Consider the following 16,537-nt stretch of genomic DNA (forward strand, 5'->3'; position numbering starts at 1 on the left):
ACACCGTTCTGTTGATGCATTCCATTTTCAAACTTATTCATTTATGTACCAGTAGTTAGAAGTAGAAAAGTTCTAACAGAAACCACAAAGCTCATCTACAGCCACAACACACTGGATACGAACAATCTCATCTGATCTTGGAAGCTTAGCAGTGTTGGACCTGTTGAGTACTTTGGTGGGAGACCACCTGGGAATACGAGGTGCTGTAGGTATTTTTATACTGCCAACACCGTTCTGTTGATGCATTCCATTTTCAAACTTATTAATTTATGTACCAGTAGTTAGAAGTAGAAAAGTTCTAACAGAAACCCCAAAGCTTATCTACAGCCACACCACACTGGATACGCCCAGTATCATCTGATCTTGGAAGCTAAGAAGTGTTGGGTCTGGTTAGTACTTGGATGGGAGACAACCTGGGAATACAAGATGCTGGAGGTATTTTTATACTGCCAACACCATTCTGTTGATGCATTCCATTTTCAAACATTCATTTATGTACCAGTAGCTAGAAGTAGAAAAGTTCTAACAGAAATCGCAAAGTTCATCTACAGCCACACCACACTGGATACGCCCAATCTCATCTGATCTTGGAAGCTAAGCAGTGTTGGGCCTGTTTAGTACTTTGGTGGGAGACCACCTGGGAATACGAGGTGCTGTAGGTATTTTTATACTGCCAACACCGTTCTGTTGATGCATTCCATTTTCAAACGTTTTCATTTATTTACCAGTAGCTAGAAGTAGAAAAGTTCTTACAGAAACCATAAAGATTATCTACAGCCACACCACACTGGATGCGCCCAATCTCTTCTGATCTTGGAAGCTAAGCAGTGTTGGGCTTGGTTAGTATTTGGATGGGAGACCACCTGGGAATACAAGGTGCTGCTGGTATTTTTATACTGCCAACACCGTTCTGTTGATGCATTCCATTTTCAAACTTATTCATTTATGTACCAGTAGTTAGAAGTAGAAAAGTTCTAACAGAAACCACAAAGCTCATCTACAGCCACAACACACTGGATACGAACAATCTCATCTGATCTTGGAAGCTTAGCAGTGTTGGGCCTGTTGAGTACTTTGGTGGGAGACCACCTGGGAATACGAGGTGCTGTAGGTATTTTTATACTGCCAACACCGTTCTGTTGATGCATTCCATTTTCAAACTTATTAATTTATGTACCAGTAGTTAGAAGTAGAAAAGTTCTAACAGAAACCCCAAAGCTTATCTACAGCCACACCACACTGGATACGCCCAGTATCATCTGATCTTGGAAGCTAAGAAGTGTTGGGTCTGGTTAGTACTTGGATGGGAGACAACCTGGGAATACAAGATGCTGGAGGTATTTTTATACTGCCAACACCATTCTGTTGATGCATTCCATTTTCAAACATTCATTTATGTACCAGTAGCTAGAAGTAGAAAAGTTCTAACAGAAACCGCAAAGTTCATCTACAGCCACACCACACTGGATACGCCCAATCTCATCTGATCTTGGAAGCTAAGCAGTGTTGGGCCTGTTTAGTACTTTGGTGGGAGACCACCTGGGAATACGAGGTGCTGTAGGTATTTTTATACTGCCAACACCGTTCTGTTGATGCATTCCATTTTCAAACTTTTTCATTTATTTACCAGTAGTTAGAAGTAGAAAAGTTCTTACAGAAACCATAAAGATTATCTACAGCCACACCACACTGGATACGCCCAATCTCATCTGATCTTGGAAGATAAGCAGTGTTGGGCTTGGTTAGTACTTGGATGTGAGACCACCTGGGAGTACAAGGTGCTGTAGATCTTTTTATACTGCAAACACCATTCTGTTGATGCATTCCATTTTCAAACCTGTTCATTTATGTACCAGTAGTTAGAAGTAGAAAAGTTCTAACAGAAACCGCAAAGCTCATCTACAGCCACACCACACTGGATCTGCCCAATATCATTTGACCTTGGAAGCTCAACAGTGTTGGGCCTGGTTAGTACTTGGATGGGAGACCACCTGGGAATGCAAGGTGCTGTAGGTGTTTTTATACTGCCAACACCATTCTGTTGATGCATTCCATTTTCAAACTTATTCATTTATGTACCCGTAGTTAGAAGTAGAAAAGTTCTAACAGAAACCGCAAAGCTCATCTACAGCCACACCACACTGGATACACCCAATCTCATCTGATCTTGGAAGCTAAGAAGTGTTGGACCTGGTTAGTACTTGGATGGGAGACAACCAGGGAATACAAGGTGCTGGAGTTATTTTTATACTGCCAACACCATTCTGTTGATGCATTCCATTTTCAAACTTATTCATTTATGTACCAGTAGCTAGAAGTAGAAAAGTTCTAACAGAAACCGCAAAGTTCATCTACAGCCACACCACAGTGGATACGCCCAATCTCATCTGACCTTGGAACTAAGCAGTGCTGGGCCTGGTTAGTGTTTGGATGGGAAACCACCTGGGAATGCAAGGTGCTGCAGATATTTATATACTGCCAACTCCGTTCTGTTGATGCATTCCATTTTCAAACTTAGTTCATTTATTTACCAGTAGTTAGAAGTAGAAAAGTTCTAACAGAAACCACAAAGCTTATCTACAGCCTCATCACACTGGATATGCCCAATATCATCTGATCTTGGAAGCTAAGAAGTGTGGGGCCTGTTTAGTACTTTGGTGGGAGACCACCTGGGAATACGAGGTGCTGTAGGTATTTTTATACTGCCAACACCATTCTGTTGATGCATTCCATTTTCAAACTTATTCATTTATGTACCAGTAGCTAGAAGTAGAAAAGTTCTAACAGAAACCTCAAAGTTCATCTACAGCCACACCACACTGGATACGCCCAATCTCATCTGATCTTGGAAACTAAGCAGTGCTGGACCTGGTTAGTATTTGGATGGGAAACCACCTGGGAATGCAAGGTGCTGCAGATATTTTTATACTGCCAACTCCGTTTTGTTGATGCATTCCATTTTCAAACTTTTTCATTTATTTACCAGTAGTTAGAAGTAGAAAAGTTCTAACAGAAACCACAAAGCTCATCTACAGCCACACCACACTGGATACGCCCAATCTCATCTGATCTTGGAAGATAAGCAGTGTTGGGCTTGGTTAGTACTTGGATGTGAGACCACCTGGGAGTACAAGGTGCTGTAGATCTTTTTATACTGCAAACACCATTCTGTTGATGCATTCCATTTTCAAACCTGTTCATTTATGTACCAGTAGTTAGAAGTAGAAAAGTTCTAACAGAAACCGCAAAGCTCATCTACAGCCACACCACACTGGATCTGCCCAATATCATTTGACCTTGGAAGCTCAACAGTGTTGGGCCTGGTTAGTACTTGGATGGGAGACCACCTGGGAATGCAAGGTGCTGTAGGTGTTTTTATACTGCCAACACCATTCTGTTGATGCATTCCATTTTCAAACTTATTCATTTATGTACCCGTAGTTAGAAGTAGAAAAGTTCTAACAGAAACCGCAAAGCTCATCTACAGCCACACCACACTGGATACACCCAATCTCATCTGATCTTGGAAGCTAAGAAGTGTTGGACCTGGTTAGTACTTGGATGGGAGACAACCAGGGAATACAAGGTGCTGGAGTTATTTTTATACTGCCAACACCATTCTGTTGATGCATTCCATTTTCAAACTTATTCATTTATGTACCAGTAGCTAGAAGTAGAAAAGTTCTAACAGAAACCGCAAAGTTCATCTACAGCCACACCACAGTGGATACGCCCAATCTCATCTGACCTTGGAACTAAGCAGTGCTGGGCCTGGTTAGTGTTTGGATGGGAAACCACCTGGGAATGCAAGGTGCTGCAGATATTTATATACTGCCAACTCCGTTCTGTTGATGCATTCCATTTTCAAACTTAGTTCATTTATTTACCAGTAGTTAGAAGTAGAAAAGTTCTAACAGAAACCACAAAGCTTATCTACAGCCTCATCACACTGGATATGCCCAATATCATCTGATCTTGGAAGCTAAGAAGTGTGGGGCCTGTTTAGTACTTTGGTGGGAGACCACCTGGGAATACGAGGTGCTGTAGGTATTTTTATACTGCCAACACCATTCTGTTGATGCATTCCATTTTCAAACTTATTCATTTATGTACCAGTAGCTAGAAGTAGAAAAGTTCTAACAGAAACCTCAAAGTTCATCTACAGCCACACCACACTGGATACGCCCAATCTCATCTGATCTTGGAAACTAAGCAGTGCTGGACCTGGTTAGTATTTGGATGGGAAACCACCTGGGAATGCAAGGTGCTGCAGATATTTTTATACTGCCAACTCCGTTTTGTTGATGCATTCCATTTTCAAACTTTTTCATTTATTTACCAGTAGTTAGAAGTAGAAAAGTTCTAACAGAAACCACAAAGCTCATCTACAGCCACACCACACTGGATACGCCCAATCTCATCTGATCTTGGAAGATAAGCAGTGTTGGGCTTGGTTAGTACTTGGATGTGAGACCACCTGGGAGTACAAGGTGCTGTAGATCTTTTTATACTGCAAACACCATTCTGTTGATGCATTCCATTTTCAAACCTGTTCATTTATGTACCAGTAGTTAGAAGTAGAAAAGTTCTAACAGAAACCGCAAAGCTCATCTACAGCCACACCACACTGGATCTGCCCAATATCATTTGACCTTGGAAGCTCAACAGTGTTGGGCCTGGTTAGTACTTGGATGGGAGACCACCTGGGAATGCAAGGTGCTGTAGGTGTTTTTATACTGCCAACACCATTCTGTTGATGCATTCCATTTTCAAACTTATTCATTTATGTACCCGTAGTTAGAAGTAGAAAAGTTCTAACAGAAACCGCAAAGCTCATCTACAGCCACACCACACTGGATACACCCAATCTCATCTGATCTTGGAAGCTAAGAAGTGTTGGACCTGGTTAGTACTTGGATGGGAGACAACCAGGGAATACAAGGTGCTGGAGTTATTTTTATACTGCCAACACCATTCTGTTGATGCATTCCATTTTCAAACTTATTCATTTATGTACCAGTAGCTAGAAGTAGAAAAGTTCTAACAGAAACCGCAAAGTTCATCTACAGCCACACCACAGTGGATACGCCCAATCTCATCTGACCTTGGAACTAAGCAGTGCTGGGCCTGGTTAGTGTTTGGATGGGAAACCACCTGGGAATGCAAGGTGCTGCAGATATTTTTATACTGCCAACTCCGTTCTGTTGATGCATTCCATTTTCAAACTTAGTTCATTTATTTACCAGTAGTTAGAAGTAGAAAAGTTCTAACAGAAACCACAAAGCTTATCTACAGCCTCATCACACTGGATATGCCCAATATCATCTGATCTTGGAAGCTAAGAAGTGTGGGGCCTGTTTAGTACTTTGGTGGGAGACCACCTGGGAATACGAGGTGCTGTAGGTATTTTTATACTGCCAACACCATTCTGTTGATGCATTCCATTTTCAAACTTATTCATTTATGTACCAGTAGCTAGAAGTAGAAAAGTTCTAACAGAAACCTCAAAGTTCATCTACAGCCACACCACACTGGATACGCCCAATCTCATCTGATCTTGGAAACTAAGCAGTGCTGGGCCTGGTTAGTATTTGGATGGGAAACCACCTGGGAATGCAAGGTGCTGCAGATATTTTTATACTGCCAACTCCGTTTTGTTGATGCATTCCATTTTCAAACTTTTTCATTAATTTACCAGTAGTTAGAAGTAGAAAAGTTCTAACAGAAACCACAAAGATTATTTACATCCACACCACACTGGATACGCCCAATCTCATCTGATCTTGGAAGCTAAGCAGTGTTGGGCTTGGTTAGTACTTGGATGGGAGACCACCTGGGAATACAAGGTGCTGCAGGTATTTTTATACTGCCAACACCGTTCTGTTGATGCATTCCATTTTCAAACTTATTCATTTATGTACCAGTAGTTAGAAGTAGAAAAGTTCTAACAGAAACCACAAAGCTCATCTACAGCCACAACACACTGGATACGAACAATCTCATCTGATCTTGGAAGCTTAGCAGTGTTGGGCCTGTTGAGTACTTTGGTGGGAGACCACCTGGGAATACGAGGTGCTGTAGGTATTTTTATACTGCCAACACCGTTCTGTTGATGCATTCCATTTTCAAACTTATTAATTTATGTACCAGTAGTTAGAAGTAGAAAAGTTCTAACAGAAACCCCAAAGCTTATCTACAGCCACACCACACTGGATACGCCCAGTATCATCTGATCTTGGAAGCTAAGAAGTGTTGGGTCTGGTTAGTACTTGGATGGGAGACAACCTGGGAATACAAGATGCTGGAGGTATTTTTATACTGCCAACACCATTCTGTTGATGCATTCCATTTTCAAACATTCATTTATGTACCAGTAGCTAGAAGTAGAAAAGTTCTAACAGAAACCGCAAAGTTCATCTACAGCCACACCACACTGGATACGCCCAATCTCATCTGATCTTGGAAGCTAAGCAGTGTTGGGCCTGTTTAGTACTTTGGTGGGAGACCACCTGGGAATACGAGGTGCTGTAGGTATTTTTATACTGCCAACACCGTTCTGTTGATGCATTCCATTTTCAAACTTTTTCATTTATTTACCAGTAGTTAGAAGTAGAAAAGTTCTTACAGAAACCACAAAGCTTATCTACAGCCACACCACACTGGATACGCCCAGTATCATCTGATCTTGGAAGCTAAGAAGTGTTGGGTCTGGTTAGTACTTGGATGGGAGACAACCTGGGAATACAAAGTGCTGGAGGTATTTTTATACTGCCAATACCATTCTGTTGATGCATTTCATTTTCAAACTTATTCATTTATGTACCAGTAGCTAGAAGTAGAAAAGTTCTAACAGAAACCGCAAAGTTCATCTACAGCCACACCACACTGGATACGCCCAATCTCATCTGATCTTGGAAACTAAGCAGTGCTGGGCCTGGTTAGTATTTGGATGGGAAACCACCTGGGAATGCAAGGTGCTGCAGATATTTTTATACTGCCAACTCCGTTTTGTTGATGCATTCCATTTTCAAACTTTTTCATTTATTTACCAGTAGTTAGAAGTAGAAAAGTTCTAACAGAAACCATAAAGATTATCTACAGCCACACCACACTGGATACGCCCAATTTCATCTGATCTTGGAAGCTAAGCAGTTTTGGGCTTGGTTAGTATTTGGATGGGAGACCACCTGGGAATACAAGGTGCTGCAGGTATTTTTATACTGCCAACACCGTTCTGTTGATGCATTCCATTTTCAAACTTATTCATTTATGTACCAGTAGTTAGAAGTAGAAAAGTTCTAACAGAAACCACAGAGCTTATCTACAGCCACACCACACTGGATCTGCCCAATATCATTTGACCTTGGAAGCTCAACAGTGTTGGGCCTGGTTAGTACTTGGATGGGAGACCACCTGGGAATGCAAGGTGCTGTAGGTGTTTTTATACTGCCAACACCATTCTGTTGATGCATTCCATTTTCAAACTTATTCATTTATGTACCCGTAGTTAGAAGTAGAAAAGTTCTAACAGAAACCGCAAAGCTCATCTACAGCCACACCACACTGGATACACCCAATCTCATCTGATCTTGGAATCTAAGAAGTGTTGGACCTGGTTAGTACTTGGATGGGAGACAACCAGGGAATACAAGGTGCTGGAGTTATTTTTATACTGCCAACACCATTCTGTTGATGCATTCCATTTTCAAACTTATTCATTTATGTACCAGTAGCTAGAAGTAGAAAAGTTCTAACAGAAACCGCAAAGTTCATCTACAGCCACACCACAGTGGATACGCCCAATCTCATCTGACCTTGGAACTAAGCAGTGCTGGGCCTGGTTAGTGTTTGGATGGGAAACCACCTGGGAATGCAAGGTGCTGCAGATATTTTTATACTGCCAACTCCGTTCTGTTGATGCATTCCATTTTCAAACTTAGTTCATTTATTTACCAGTAGTTAGAAGTAGAAAAGTTCTAACAGAAACCACAAAGCTCATCTACAGCCACAACACACTGGATACGAACAATCTCATCTGATCTTGGAAGCTTAGCAGTGTTGGGCCTGTTGAGTACTTTGGTGGGAGACCACCTGGGAATACGAGGTGCTGTAGGTATTTTTATACTGCCAACACCATTCTGTTGATGCATTCCATTTTCAAACTTATTCATTTATGTACCAGTAGCTAGAAGTAGAAAAGTTCTAACAGAAACCTCAAAGTTCATCTACAGCCACACCACACTGGATACGCCCAATCTCATCTGATCTTGGAAACTAAGCAGTGCTGGGCCTGGTTAGTATTTGGATGGGAAACCACCTGGGAATGCAAGGTGCTGCAGATATTTTTATACTGCCAACTCCGTTTTGTTGATGCATTCCATTTTCAAACTTTTTCATTTATTTACCAGTAGTTAGAAGTAGAAAAGTTCTAACAGAAACCACAAAGCTCATCTACAGCCACAACACACTGGATACGAACAATCTCATCTGATCTTGGAAGCTTAGCAGTGTTGGGCCTGTTGAGTACTTTGGTGGGAGACCACCTGGGAATACGAGGTGCTGTAGGTATTTTTATACTGCCAACACCGTTCTGTTGATGCATTCCATTTTCAAACTTATTAATTTATGTACCAGTAGTTAGAAGTAGAAAAGTTCTAACAGAAACCCCAAAGCTTATCTACAGCCACACCACACTGGATACGCCCAGTATCATCTGATCTTGGAAGCTAAGAAGTGTTGGGTCTGGTTAGTACTTGGATGGGAGACAACCTGGGAATACAAGATGCTGGAGGTATTTTTATACTGCCAACACCATTCTGTTGATGCATTCCATTTTCAAACATTCATTTATGTACCAGTAGCTAGAAGTAGAAAAGTTCTAACAGAAACCGCAAAGTTCATCTACAGCCACACCACACTGGATACGCCCAATCTCATCTGATCTTGGAAGCTAAGCAGTGTTGGGCCTGTTTAGTACTTTGGTGGGAGACCACCTGGGAATACGAGGTGCTGTAGGTATTTTTATACTGCCAACACCGTTCTGTTGATGCATTCCATTTTCAAACTTTTTCATTTATTTACCAGTAGTTAGAAGTAGAAAAGTTCTTACAGAAACCATAAAGATTATCTACAGCCACACCACACTGGATGCGCCCAATCTCTTCTGATCTTGGAAGCTAAGCAGTGTTGGGCTTGGTTAGTATTTGGATGGGAGACCACCTGGGAATACAAGGTGCTGCTGGTATTTTTATACTGCCAACACCGTTCTGTTGATGCATTCCATTTTCAAACTTATTCATTTATGTACCAGTAGTTAGAAGTAGAAAAGTTCTAACAGAAACCACAAAGCTTATCTACAGCCACACCACACTGGATACGCCCAGTATCATCTGATCTTGGAAGCTAAGAAGTGTTGGGTCTGGTTAGTACTTGGATGGGAGACAACCTGGGAATACAAAGTGCTGGAGGTATTTTTATACTGCCAATACCATTCTGTTGATGCATTTCATTTTCAAACTTATTCATTTATGTACCAGTAGCTAGAAGTAGAAAAGTTCTAACAGAAACCGCAAAGTTCATCTACAGCCACACCACACTGGATACGCCCAATCTCATCTGATCTTGGAAACTAAGCAGTGCTGGGCCTGGTTAGTATTTGGATGGGAAACCACCTGGGAATGCAAGGTGCTGCAGATATTTTTATACTGCCAACTCCGTTTTGTTGATGCATTCCATTTTCAAACTTTTTCATTTATTTACCAGTAGTTAGAAGTAGAAAAGTTCTAACAGAAACCATAAAGATTATCTACAGCCACACCACACTGGATACGCCCAATTTCATCTGATCTTGGAAGCTAAGCAGTGTTGGGCTTGGTTAGTATTTGGATGGGAGACCACCTGGGAATACAAGGTGCTGCAGGTATTTTTATACTGCCAACACCGTTCTGTTGATGCATTCCATTTTCAAACTTATTCATTTATGTACCAGTAGTTAGAAGTAGAAAAGTTCTAACAGAAACCACAGAGCTTATCTACAGCCACACCACACTGGATACGAACAATCTCATCTGAGCTTGGAACCTAAGCAGTGTTGGGCTTGTTTAGTACTTTGGTGGGAGACCACCTGGGAATACGAGGTGCTGTAGGTATTTTTATACTGCCAACACCGTTCTGTTGATGCATTCCATTTTCAAACTTATTTATTTATGTACCAGTAGTTAGAAGTAGAAAAGTTCTAACAGAAACCACAAAGCTCATCTACAGCTACACCACACTGGATACGCCCAATCTCATCTGATCTTGGAAGCTAAGAAGTGTTGGGCCTGATTAGTACTTGGATGGGAGACAACCTGGGAATACAAGGTGCTGGAGGTATTTTTATACTGCCAACACCATTCTGTTGATGCATTCTATTTTCAAACTTATTCATTTATGTACCAGTAGCTAGAAGTAGAAAAGTTCTAACAGAAACCGCAAAGTTCATCTACAGCAACACCACACTGGAAACGCCCAATCTCATCTGATCTTGGAAACTAAGCAGTGCTGGGCCTGGTTAGTATTTGTATGGGAAACCACCTGGGAATGCAAGGTGCTGCAGATATTTTTATACTGCCAACTCCGTTTTGTTGATGCATTCCATTTTCAAACTTTTTCATTTATTTACCAGTAGTTAGAAGTAGAAAAGTTCTAACAGAAACCACAAAGCTCATCTACAGCCACACCACACTGGATACGCCCAATCTCATCTGATCTTGGAAGATAAGCAGTGTTGGGCTTGGTTAGTACTTGGATGTGAGACCACCTGGGAGTACAAGGTGCTGTTGATCTTTTTATACTGCAAACACCATTCTGTTGATGCATTCCATTTTCAAACCTGTTCATTTATGTACCAGTAGTTAGAAGTAGAAAAGTTCTAACAGAAACCGCAAAGCTCATCTACAGCCACACCACACTGGATCTGCCCAATATCATTTGACCTTGGAAGCTCAACAGTGTTGGGCCTGGTTAGTACTTGGATGGGAGACCACCTGGGAATGCAAGGTGCTGTAGGTGTTTTTATACTGCCAACACCATTCTGTTGATGCATTCCATTTTCAAACTTATTCATTTATGTACCCGTAGTTAGAAGTAGAAAAGTTCTAACAGAAACCGCAAAGCTCATCTACAGCCACACCACACTGGATACACCCAATCTCATCTGATCTTGGCAGCTAAGAAGTGTTGGACCTGGTTAGTACTTGGATGGGAGACAACCAGGGAATACAAGGTGCTGGAGTTATTTTTATACTGCCAACACCATTCTGTTGATGCATTCCATTTTCAAACTTATTCATTTATGTACCAGTAGCTAGAAGTAGAAAAGTTCTAACAGAAACCGCAAAGTTCATCTACAGCCACACCACAGTGGATACGCCCAATCTCATCTGACCTTGGAACTAAGCAGTGCTGGGCCTGGTTAGTGTTTGGATGGGAAACCACCTGGGAATGCAAGGTGCTGCAGATATTTTTATACTGCCAACTCCGTTCTGTTGATGCATTCCATTTTCAAACTTAGTTCATTTATTTACCAGTAGTTAGAAGTAGAAAAGTTCTAACAGAAACCACAAAGCTTATCTACAGCCTCATCACACTGGATATGCCCAATATCATCTGATCTTGGAAGCTAAGAAGTGTGGGGCCTGTTTAGTACTTTGGTGGGAGACCACCTGGGAATACGAGGTGCTGTAGGTATTTTTATACTGCCAACACCATTCTGTTGATGCATTCCATTTTCAAACTTATTCATTTATGTACCAGTAGCTAGAAGTAGAAACGTTCTAACAGAAACCTCAAAGTTCATCTACAGCCACACCACACTGGATACGCCCAATCTCATCTGATCTTGGAAACTAAGCAGTGCTGGGCCTGGTTAGTATTTGGATGGGAAACCACCTGGGAATGCAAGGTGCTGCAGATATTTTTATACTGCCAACTCCGTTTTGTTGATGCATTCCATTTTCAAACTTTTTCATTTATTTACCAGTAGTTAGAAGTAGAAAAGTTCTAACAGAAACCACAAAGATTATTTACATCCACACCACACTGGATACGCCCAATCTCATCTGATCTTGGAAGCTAAGCAGTGTTGGGCTTGGTTAGTACTTGGATGGGAGACCACCTGGGAATACAAGGTGCTGCAGGTATTTTTATACTGCCAACACCGTTCTGTTGATGCATTCCATTTTCAAACTTATTCATTTATGTACCAGTAGTTAGAAGTAGAAAAGTTCTAACAGAAACCACAAAGCTCATCTACAGCCACAACACACTGGATACGAACAATCTCATCTGATCTTGGAAGCTTAGCAGTGTTGGACCTGTTGAGTACTTTGGTGGGAGACCACCTGGGAATACGAGGTGCTGTAGGTATTTTTATACTGCCAACACCGTTCTGTTGATGCATTCCATTTTCAAACTTATTAATTTATGTACCAGTAGTTAGAAGTAGAAAAGTTCTAACAGAAACCCCAAAGCTTATCTACAGCCACACCACACTGGATACGCCCAGTATCATCTGATCTTGGAAGCTAAGAAGTGTTGGGTCTGGTTAGTACTTGGATGGGAGACAACCTGGGAATACAAGATGCTGGAGGTATTTTTATACTGCCAACACCATTCTGTTGATGCATTCCATTTTCAAACATTCATTTATGTACCAGTAGCTAGAAGTAGAAAAGTTCTAACAGAAATCGCAAAGTTCATCTACAGCCACACCACACTGGATACGCCCAATCTCATCTGATCTTGGAAGCTAAGCAGTGTTGGGCCTGTTTAGTACTTTGGTGGGAGACCACCTGGGAATACGAGGTGCTGTAGGTATTTTTATACTGCCAACACCGTTCTGTTGATGCATTCCATTTTCAAACTTATTCATTTATGTACCAGTAGTTAGAAGTAGAAAAGTTCTAACAGAAACCACAAAGCTCATCTACAGCCACAACACACTGGATACGAACAATCTCATCTGATCTTGGAAGCTTAGCAGTGTTGGGCCTGTTGAGTACTTTGGTGGGAGACCACCTGGGAATACGAGGTGCTGTAGGTATTTTTATACTGCCAACACCGTTCTGTTGATGCATTCCATTTTCAAACTTATTAATTTATGTACCAGTAGTTAGAAGTAGAAAAGTTCTAACAGAAACCCCAAAGCTTATCTACAGCCACACCACACTGGATACGCCCAGTATCATCTGATCTTGGAAGCTAAGAAGTGTTGGGTCTGGTTAGTACTTGGATGGGAGACAACCTGGGAATACAAGATGCTGGAGGTATTTTTATACTGCCAACACCATTCTGTTGATGCATTCCATTTTCAAACATTCATTTATGTACCAGTAGCTAGAAGTAGAAAAGTTCTAACAGAAACCGCAAAGTTCATCTACAGCCACACCACACTGGATACGCCCAATCTCATCTGATCTTGGAAGCTAAGCAGTGTTGGGCCTGTTTAGTACTTTGGTGGGAGACCACCTGGGAATACGAGGTGCTGTAGGTATTTTTATACTGCCAACACCGTTCTGTTGATGCATTCCATTTTCAAACTTTTTCATTTATTTACCAGTAGTTAGAAGTAGAAAAGTTCTTACAGAAACCATAAAGATTATCTACAGCCACACCACACTGGATACGCCCAATCTCATCTGATCTTGGAAGATAAGCAGTGTTGGGCTTGGTTAGTACTTGGATGTGAGACCACCTGGGAGTACAAGGTGCTGTAGATCTTTTTATACTGCAAACACCATTCTGTTGATGCATTCCATTTTCAAACCTGTTCATTTATGTACCAGTAGTTAGAAGTAGAAAAGTTCTAACAGAAACCGCAAAGCTCATCTACAGCCACACCACACTGGATCTGCCCAATATCATTTGACCTTGGAAGCTCAACAGTGTTGGGCCTGGTTAGTACTTGGATGGGAGACCACCTGGGAATGCAAGGTGCTGTAGGTGTTTTTATACTGCCAACACCATTCTGTTGATGCATTCCATTTTCAAACTTATTCATTTATGTACCCGTAGTTAGAAGTAGAAAAGTTCTAACAGAAACCGCAAAGCTCATCTACAGCCACACCACACTGGATACACCCAATCTCATCTGATCTTGGAAGCTAAGAAGTGTTGGACCTGGTTAGTACTTGGATGGGAGACAACCAGGGAATACAAGGTGCTGGAGTTATTTTTATACTGCCAACACCATTCTGTTGATGCATTCCATTTTCAAACTTATTCATTTATGTACCAGTAGCTAGAAGTAGAAAAGTTCTAACAGAAACCGCAAAGTTCATCTACAGCCACACCACAGTGGATACGCCCAATCTCATCTGACCTTGGAACTAAGCAGTGCTGGGCCTGGTTAGTGTTTGGATGGGAAACCACCTGGGAATGCAAGGTGCTGCAGATATTTATATACTGCCAACTCCGTTCTGTTGATGCATTCCATTTTCAAACTTAGTTCATTTATTTACCAGTAGTTAGAAGTAGAAAAGTTCTAACAGAAACCACAAAGCTTATCTACAGCCTCATCACACTGGATATGCCCAATATCATCTGATCTTGGAAGCTAAGAAGTGTGGGGCCTGTTTAGTACTTTGGTGGGAGACCACCTGGGAATACGAGGTGCTGTAGGTATTTTTATACTGCCAACACCATTCTGTTGATGCATTCCATTTTCAAACTTATTCATTTATGTACCAGTAGCTAGAAGTAGAAAAGTTCTAACAGAAACCTCAAAGTTCATCTACAGCCACACCACACTGGATACGCCCAATCTCATCTGATCTTGGAAACTAAGCAGTGCTGGGCCTGGTTAGTATTTGGATGGGAAACCACCTGGGAATGCAAGGTGCTGCAGATATTTTTATACTGCCAACTCCGTTTTGTTGATGCATTCCATTTTCAAACTTTTTCATTTATTTACCAGTAGTTAGAAGTAGAAAAGTTCTAACAGAAACCACAAAGATTATTTACATCCACACCACACTGGATACGCCCAATCTCATCTGATCTTGGAAGCTAAGCAGTGTTGGGCTTGGTTAGTACTTGGATGGGAGACCACCTGGGAATACAAGGTGCTGCTGGTACTTTTATACTGCCAACACCGTTCTGTTGATGCATTCCATTTTCAAACTTATTCATTTATGTACCAGTAGTTAGAAGTAGAAAAGTTCTAACAGAAACCACAAAGCTCATCTACAGCCACAACACACTGGATACGAACAATCTCATCTGATCTTGGAAGCTTAGCAGTGTTGGGCCTGTTGAGTACTTTGGTGGGAGACCACCTGGGAATACGAGGTGCTGTAGGTATTTTTATACTGCCAACACCGTTCTGTTGATGCATTCCATTTTCAAACTTATTAATTTATGTACCAGTAGTTAGAAGTAGAAAAGTTCTAACAGAAACCCCCAAAGCTTATCTACAGCCACACCACACTGGATACGCCCAGTATCATCTGATCTTGGAAGCTAAGAAGTGTTGGGTGTGGTTAGTACTTGGATGGGAGACAACCTGGGAATACAAGATGCTGGAGGTATTTTTATACTGCCAACACCATTCTGTTGATGCATTCCATTTTCAAACATTCATTTATGTACCAGTAGCTAGAAGTAGAAAAGTTCTAACAGAAACCGCAAAGTTCATCTACAGCCACACCACACTGGATACGCCCAATCTCATCTGATCTTGGAAGCTAAGCAGTGTTGGGCCTGTTTAGTACTTTGGTGGGAGACCACCTGGGAATACGAGGTGCTGTAGGTATTTTTATACTGCCAACACCGTTCTGTTGATGCATTCCATTTTCAAACTTTTTCATTTATTTACCAGTAGTTAGAAGTAGAAAAGTTCTAACAGAAACCATAAAGATTATCTACAGCCACACCACACTGGATGCGCCCAATTTCATCTGATCTTGGAAGCTAAGCAGTGTTGGGCTTGGTTAGTATTTGGATGGGAGACCACCTGGGAATACAAGGTGCTGCTGGTGTTTTTATACTGCCAACACCGTTCTGTTGATGCATTCCATTTTCAAACTTATTCATTTATGTACCAGTAGTTAGTAGTAGAAAAGTTCTAACAGAAACCACAGAGCTCATCTACAGCCACACCACACTGGATACGAACAATCTCATCTGATCTTGGAAGCTAAGCAGTGTTGGGCCTGTTTAGTACTTTGGTGGGAGACCACCTGGGAATACGAGGTGCTGTAGGTATTTTTATACTGCCAACACCGTTCTGTTGATGCATTCCATTTTCAAACTTATTCATTTATGTACCAGTAGTTAGAAGTAGAAAAGTTCTAACAGAAACCACAAAGCTCATCTACAGCCACACCACACTGGATACGCCCAATCTCATCTGATCTTGGAAGATAAGCAGTGTTGGGCTTGGTTAGTACTTAGATGTGAGACCACCTGGGAGTACAAGGTGCTGTAGATCTTTTTATACTGCAAACACCATTCTGTTGATGCATTCCATTTTCAAACCTGTTCATTTATGTACCAG

The 16,537-nt window shown here is 41.4% G+C and overlaps 11 non-coding genes and 59 pseudogenes across 11 annotated transcripts; all 70 read left to right on the forward strand.

Moving 5' to 3' along the window:
• Nucleotides 1-93: 93 nt before the first annotated feature.
• Nucleotides 94-212, forward strand: LOC134964549 (5S ribosomal RNA; annotated as a pseudogene).
• Nucleotides 213-319: 107 nt separating this feature from the next.
• Nucleotides 320-438, forward strand: LOC134964639 (5S ribosomal RNA; annotated as a pseudogene).
• A 105-nt stretch (nt 439-543) lies between these two features.
• Nucleotides 544-662, forward strand: LOC134959761 (5S ribosomal RNA). Its single transcript, XR_010187649.1, has one exon. It is a non-coding gene; the product is annotated as a 5S ribosomal RNA (ribosomal RNA).
• Nucleotides 663-769: 107 nt separating this feature from the next.
• On the forward strand, nt 770-888 carry LOC134961027 (5S ribosomal RNA; annotated as a pseudogene).
• A 107-nt stretch (nt 889-995) lies between these two features.
• Nucleotides 996-1,114, forward strand: LOC134964063 (5S ribosomal RNA; annotated as a pseudogene).
• Nucleotides 1,115-1,221: 107 nt separating this feature from the next.
• On the forward strand, nt 1,222-1,340 carry LOC134964640 (5S ribosomal RNA; annotated as a pseudogene).
• A 105-nt stretch (nt 1,341-1,445) lies between these two features.
• Nucleotides 1,446-1,564, forward strand: LOC134959773 (5S ribosomal RNA). Its single transcript, XR_010187651.1, has one exon. It is a non-coding gene; the product is annotated as a 5S ribosomal RNA (ribosomal RNA).
• Nucleotides 1,565-1,671: 107 nt separating this feature from the next.
• On the forward strand, nt 1,672-1,790 carry LOC134959127 (5S ribosomal RNA). Its single transcript, XR_010187203.1, has one exon. It is a non-coding gene; the product is annotated as a 5S ribosomal RNA (ribosomal RNA).
• Nucleotides 1,791-1,897: 107 nt separating this feature from the next.
• Nucleotides 1,898-2,016, forward strand: LOC134963489 (5S ribosomal RNA; annotated as a pseudogene).
• A 107-nt stretch (nt 2,017-2,123) lies between these two features.
• On the forward strand, nt 2,124-2,242 carry LOC134962971 (5S ribosomal RNA; annotated as a pseudogene).
• Nucleotides 2,243-2,349: 107 nt separating this feature from the next.
• On the forward strand, nt 2,350-2,467 carry LOC134959003 (5S ribosomal RNA; annotated as a pseudogene).
• A 108-nt stretch (nt 2,468-2,575) lies between these two features.
• LOC134963764 (5S ribosomal RNA) lies at nt 2,576-2,694 on the forward strand (annotated as a pseudogene).
• A 107-nt stretch (nt 2,695-2,801) lies between these two features.
• LOC134962105 (5S ribosomal RNA) lies at nt 2,802-2,920 on the forward strand (annotated as a pseudogene).
• Nucleotides 2,921-3,027: 107 nt separating this feature from the next.
• On the forward strand, nt 3,028-3,146 carry LOC134959129 (5S ribosomal RNA). The gene has a single exon (XR_010187204.1). It is a non-coding gene; the product is annotated as a 5S ribosomal RNA (ribosomal RNA).
• Nucleotides 3,147-3,253: 107 nt separating this feature from the next.
• On the forward strand, nt 3,254-3,372 carry LOC134963490 (5S ribosomal RNA; annotated as a pseudogene).
• A 107-nt stretch (nt 3,373-3,479) lies between these two features.
• LOC134962973 (5S ribosomal RNA) lies at nt 3,480-3,598 on the forward strand (annotated as a pseudogene).
• Nucleotides 3,599-3,705: 107 nt separating this feature from the next.
• LOC134959004 (5S ribosomal RNA) lies at nt 3,706-3,823 on the forward strand (annotated as a pseudogene).
• Nucleotides 3,824-3,931: 108 nt separating this feature from the next.
• Nucleotides 3,932-4,050, forward strand: LOC134963765 (5S ribosomal RNA; annotated as a pseudogene).
• Nucleotides 4,051-4,157: 107 nt separating this feature from the next.
• LOC134962106 (5S ribosomal RNA) lies at nt 4,158-4,276 on the forward strand (annotated as a pseudogene).
• Nucleotides 4,277-4,383: 107 nt separating this feature from the next.
• On the forward strand, nt 4,384-4,502 carry LOC134959130 (5S ribosomal RNA). Its single transcript, XR_010187205.1, has one exon. It is a non-coding gene; the product is annotated as a 5S ribosomal RNA (ribosomal RNA).
• Nucleotides 4,503-4,609: 107 nt separating this feature from the next.
• Nucleotides 4,610-4,728, forward strand: LOC134963491 (5S ribosomal RNA; annotated as a pseudogene).
• Nucleotides 4,729-4,835: 107 nt separating this feature from the next.
• Nucleotides 4,836-4,954, forward strand: LOC134962975 (5S ribosomal RNA; annotated as a pseudogene).
• Nucleotides 4,955-5,061: 107 nt separating this feature from the next.
• On the forward strand, nt 5,062-5,179 carry LOC134959005 (5S ribosomal RNA; annotated as a pseudogene).
• Nucleotides 5,180-5,287: 108 nt separating this feature from the next.
• LOC134963766 (5S ribosomal RNA) lies at nt 5,288-5,406 on the forward strand (annotated as a pseudogene).
• A 107-nt stretch (nt 5,407-5,513) lies between these two features.
• LOC134961334 (5S ribosomal RNA) lies at nt 5,514-5,632 on the forward strand (annotated as a pseudogene).
• Nucleotides 5,633-5,739: 107 nt separating this feature from the next.
• On the forward strand, nt 5,740-5,858 carry LOC134960457 (5S ribosomal RNA; annotated as a pseudogene).
• Nucleotides 5,859-5,965: 107 nt separating this feature from the next.
• LOC134964064 (5S ribosomal RNA) lies at nt 5,966-6,084 on the forward strand (annotated as a pseudogene).
• Nucleotides 6,085-6,191: 107 nt separating this feature from the next.
• LOC134964641 (5S ribosomal RNA) lies at nt 6,192-6,310 on the forward strand (annotated as a pseudogene).
• A 105-nt stretch (nt 6,311-6,415) lies between these two features.
• Nucleotides 6,416-6,534, forward strand: LOC134959786 (5S ribosomal RNA). The gene has a single exon (XR_010187654.1). It is a non-coding gene; the product is annotated as a 5S ribosomal RNA (ribosomal RNA).
• Nucleotides 6,535-6,867: 333 nt separating this feature from the next.
• LOC134961335 (5S ribosomal RNA) lies at nt 6,868-6,986 on the forward strand (annotated as a pseudogene).
• Nucleotides 6,987-7,093: 107 nt separating this feature from the next.
• LOC134961857 (5S ribosomal RNA) lies at nt 7,094-7,212 on the forward strand (annotated as a pseudogene).
• Nucleotides 7,213-7,319: 107 nt separating this feature from the next.
• LOC134963494 (5S ribosomal RNA) lies at nt 7,320-7,438 on the forward strand (annotated as a pseudogene).
• A 107-nt stretch (nt 7,439-7,545) lies between these two features.
• On the forward strand, nt 7,546-7,664 carry LOC134964254 (5S ribosomal RNA; annotated as a pseudogene).
• Nucleotides 7,665-7,771: 107 nt separating this feature from the next.
• On the forward strand, nt 7,772-7,889 carry LOC134959007 (5S ribosomal RNA; annotated as a pseudogene).
• A 108-nt stretch (nt 7,890-7,997) lies between these two features.
• LOC134964065 (5S ribosomal RNA) lies at nt 7,998-8,116 on the forward strand (annotated as a pseudogene).
• A 107-nt stretch (nt 8,117-8,223) lies between these two features.
• On the forward strand, nt 8,224-8,342 carry LOC134961336 (5S ribosomal RNA; annotated as a pseudogene).
• A 107-nt stretch (nt 8,343-8,449) lies between these two features.
• On the forward strand, nt 8,450-8,568 carry LOC134964066 (5S ribosomal RNA; annotated as a pseudogene).
• A 107-nt stretch (nt 8,569-8,675) lies between these two features.
• On the forward strand, nt 8,676-8,794 carry LOC134964642 (5S ribosomal RNA; annotated as a pseudogene).
• Nucleotides 8,795-8,899: 105 nt separating this feature from the next.
• LOC134959798 (5S ribosomal RNA) lies at nt 8,900-9,018 on the forward strand. The gene has a single exon (XR_010187656.1). It is a non-coding gene; the product is annotated as a 5S ribosomal RNA (ribosomal RNA).
• A 107-nt stretch (nt 9,019-9,125) lies between these two features.
• Nucleotides 9,126-9,244, forward strand: LOC134961028 (5S ribosomal RNA; annotated as a pseudogene).
• Nucleotides 9,245-9,577: 333 nt separating this feature from the next.
• Nucleotides 9,578-9,696, forward strand: LOC134961339 (5S ribosomal RNA; annotated as a pseudogene).
• Nucleotides 9,697-9,803: 107 nt separating this feature from the next.
• On the forward strand, nt 9,804-9,922 carry LOC134960448 (5S ribosomal RNA; annotated as a pseudogene).
• A 107-nt stretch (nt 9,923-10,029) lies between these two features.
• On the forward strand, nt 10,030-10,148 carry LOC134962504 (5S ribosomal RNA; annotated as a pseudogene).
• A 107-nt stretch (nt 10,149-10,255) lies between these two features.
• On the forward strand, nt 10,256-10,374 carry LOC134962515 (5S ribosomal RNA; annotated as a pseudogene).
• A 107-nt stretch (nt 10,375-10,481) lies between these two features.
• Nucleotides 10,482-10,600, forward strand: LOC134962694 (5S ribosomal RNA; annotated as a pseudogene).
• A 107-nt stretch (nt 10,601-10,707) lies between these two features.
• Nucleotides 10,708-10,826, forward strand: LOC134960118 (5S ribosomal RNA; annotated as a pseudogene).
• A 107-nt stretch (nt 10,827-10,933) lies between these two features.
• On the forward strand, nt 10,934-11,052 carry LOC134963495 (5S ribosomal RNA; annotated as a pseudogene).
• A 107-nt stretch (nt 11,053-11,159) lies between these two features.
• On the forward strand, nt 11,160-11,278 carry LOC134963414 (5S ribosomal RNA; annotated as a pseudogene).
• Nucleotides 11,279-11,385: 107 nt separating this feature from the next.
• On the forward strand, nt 11,386-11,503 carry LOC134959008 (5S ribosomal RNA; annotated as a pseudogene).
• Nucleotides 11,504-11,611: 108 nt separating this feature from the next.
• LOC134963767 (5S ribosomal RNA) lies at nt 11,612-11,730 on the forward strand (annotated as a pseudogene).
• Nucleotides 11,731-11,837: 107 nt separating this feature from the next.
• Nucleotides 11,838-11,956, forward strand: LOC134961340 (5S ribosomal RNA; annotated as a pseudogene).
• A 107-nt stretch (nt 11,957-12,063) lies between these two features.
• On the forward strand, nt 12,064-12,182 carry LOC134960458 (5S ribosomal RNA; annotated as a pseudogene).
• A 107-nt stretch (nt 12,183-12,289) lies between these two features.
• On the forward strand, nt 12,290-12,408 carry LOC134964551 (5S ribosomal RNA; annotated as a pseudogene).
• A 107-nt stretch (nt 12,409-12,515) lies between these two features.
• Nucleotides 12,516-12,634, forward strand: LOC134964643 (5S ribosomal RNA; annotated as a pseudogene).
• Nucleotides 12,635-12,739: 105 nt separating this feature from the next.
• On the forward strand, nt 12,740-12,858 carry LOC134959810 (5S ribosomal RNA). The gene has a single exon (XR_010187658.1). It is a non-coding gene; the product is annotated as a 5S ribosomal RNA (ribosomal RNA).
• A 107-nt stretch (nt 12,859-12,965) lies between these two features.
• LOC134964067 (5S ribosomal RNA) lies at nt 12,966-13,084 on the forward strand (annotated as a pseudogene).
• A 107-nt stretch (nt 13,085-13,191) lies between these two features.
• Nucleotides 13,192-13,310, forward strand: LOC134964644 (5S ribosomal RNA; annotated as a pseudogene).
• Nucleotides 13,311-13,415: 105 nt separating this feature from the next.
• LOC134959822 (5S ribosomal RNA) lies at nt 13,416-13,534 on the forward strand. Its single transcript, XR_010187660.1, has one exon. It is a non-coding gene; the product is annotated as a 5S ribosomal RNA (ribosomal RNA).
• A 107-nt stretch (nt 13,535-13,641) lies between these two features.
• Nucleotides 13,642-13,760, forward strand: LOC134959131 (5S ribosomal RNA). The gene has a single exon (XR_010187206.1). It is a non-coding gene; the product is annotated as a 5S ribosomal RNA (ribosomal RNA).
• Nucleotides 13,761-13,867: 107 nt separating this feature from the next.
• Nucleotides 13,868-13,986, forward strand: LOC134963496 (5S ribosomal RNA; annotated as a pseudogene).
• A 107-nt stretch (nt 13,987-14,093) lies between these two features.
• LOC134962976 (5S ribosomal RNA) lies at nt 14,094-14,212 on the forward strand (annotated as a pseudogene).
• A 107-nt stretch (nt 14,213-14,319) lies between these two features.
• LOC134959009 (5S ribosomal RNA) lies at nt 14,320-14,437 on the forward strand (annotated as a pseudogene).
• A 108-nt stretch (nt 14,438-14,545) lies between these two features.
• LOC134963768 (5S ribosomal RNA) lies at nt 14,546-14,664 on the forward strand (annotated as a pseudogene).
• A 107-nt stretch (nt 14,665-14,771) lies between these two features.
• LOC134961341 (5S ribosomal RNA) lies at nt 14,772-14,890 on the forward strand (annotated as a pseudogene).
• A 107-nt stretch (nt 14,891-14,997) lies between these two features.
• On the forward strand, nt 14,998-15,116 carry LOC134961248 (5S ribosomal RNA; annotated as a pseudogene).
• A 107-nt stretch (nt 15,117-15,223) lies between these two features.
• On the forward strand, nt 15,224-15,342 carry LOC134964068 (5S ribosomal RNA; annotated as a pseudogene).
• Nucleotides 15,343-15,674: 332 nt separating this feature from the next.
• On the forward strand, nt 15,675-15,793 carry LOC134959834 (5S ribosomal RNA). The gene has a single exon (XR_010187662.1). It is a non-coding gene; the product is annotated as a 5S ribosomal RNA (ribosomal RNA).
• Nucleotides 15,794-15,900: 107 nt separating this feature from the next.
• Nucleotides 15,901-16,019, forward strand: LOC134961252 (5S ribosomal RNA; annotated as a pseudogene).
• A 107-nt stretch (nt 16,020-16,126) lies between these two features.
• Nucleotides 16,127-16,245, forward strand: LOC134960214 (5S ribosomal RNA; annotated as a pseudogene).
• Nucleotides 16,246-16,352: 107 nt separating this feature from the next.
• On the forward strand, nt 16,353-16,471 carry LOC134959722 (5S ribosomal RNA; annotated as a pseudogene).
• Nucleotides 16,472-16,537: the final 66 nt, after the last annotated feature.

Source organism: Pseudophryne corroboree, chromosome 9 (assembly GCF_028390025.1).
Source record: "Pseudophryne corroboree isolate aPseCor3 chromosome 9, aPseCor3.hap2, whole genome shotgun sequence".
NCBI lineage: Eukaryota > Metazoa > Chordata > Amphibia > Anura > Myobatrachidae > Pseudophryne > Pseudophryne corroboree.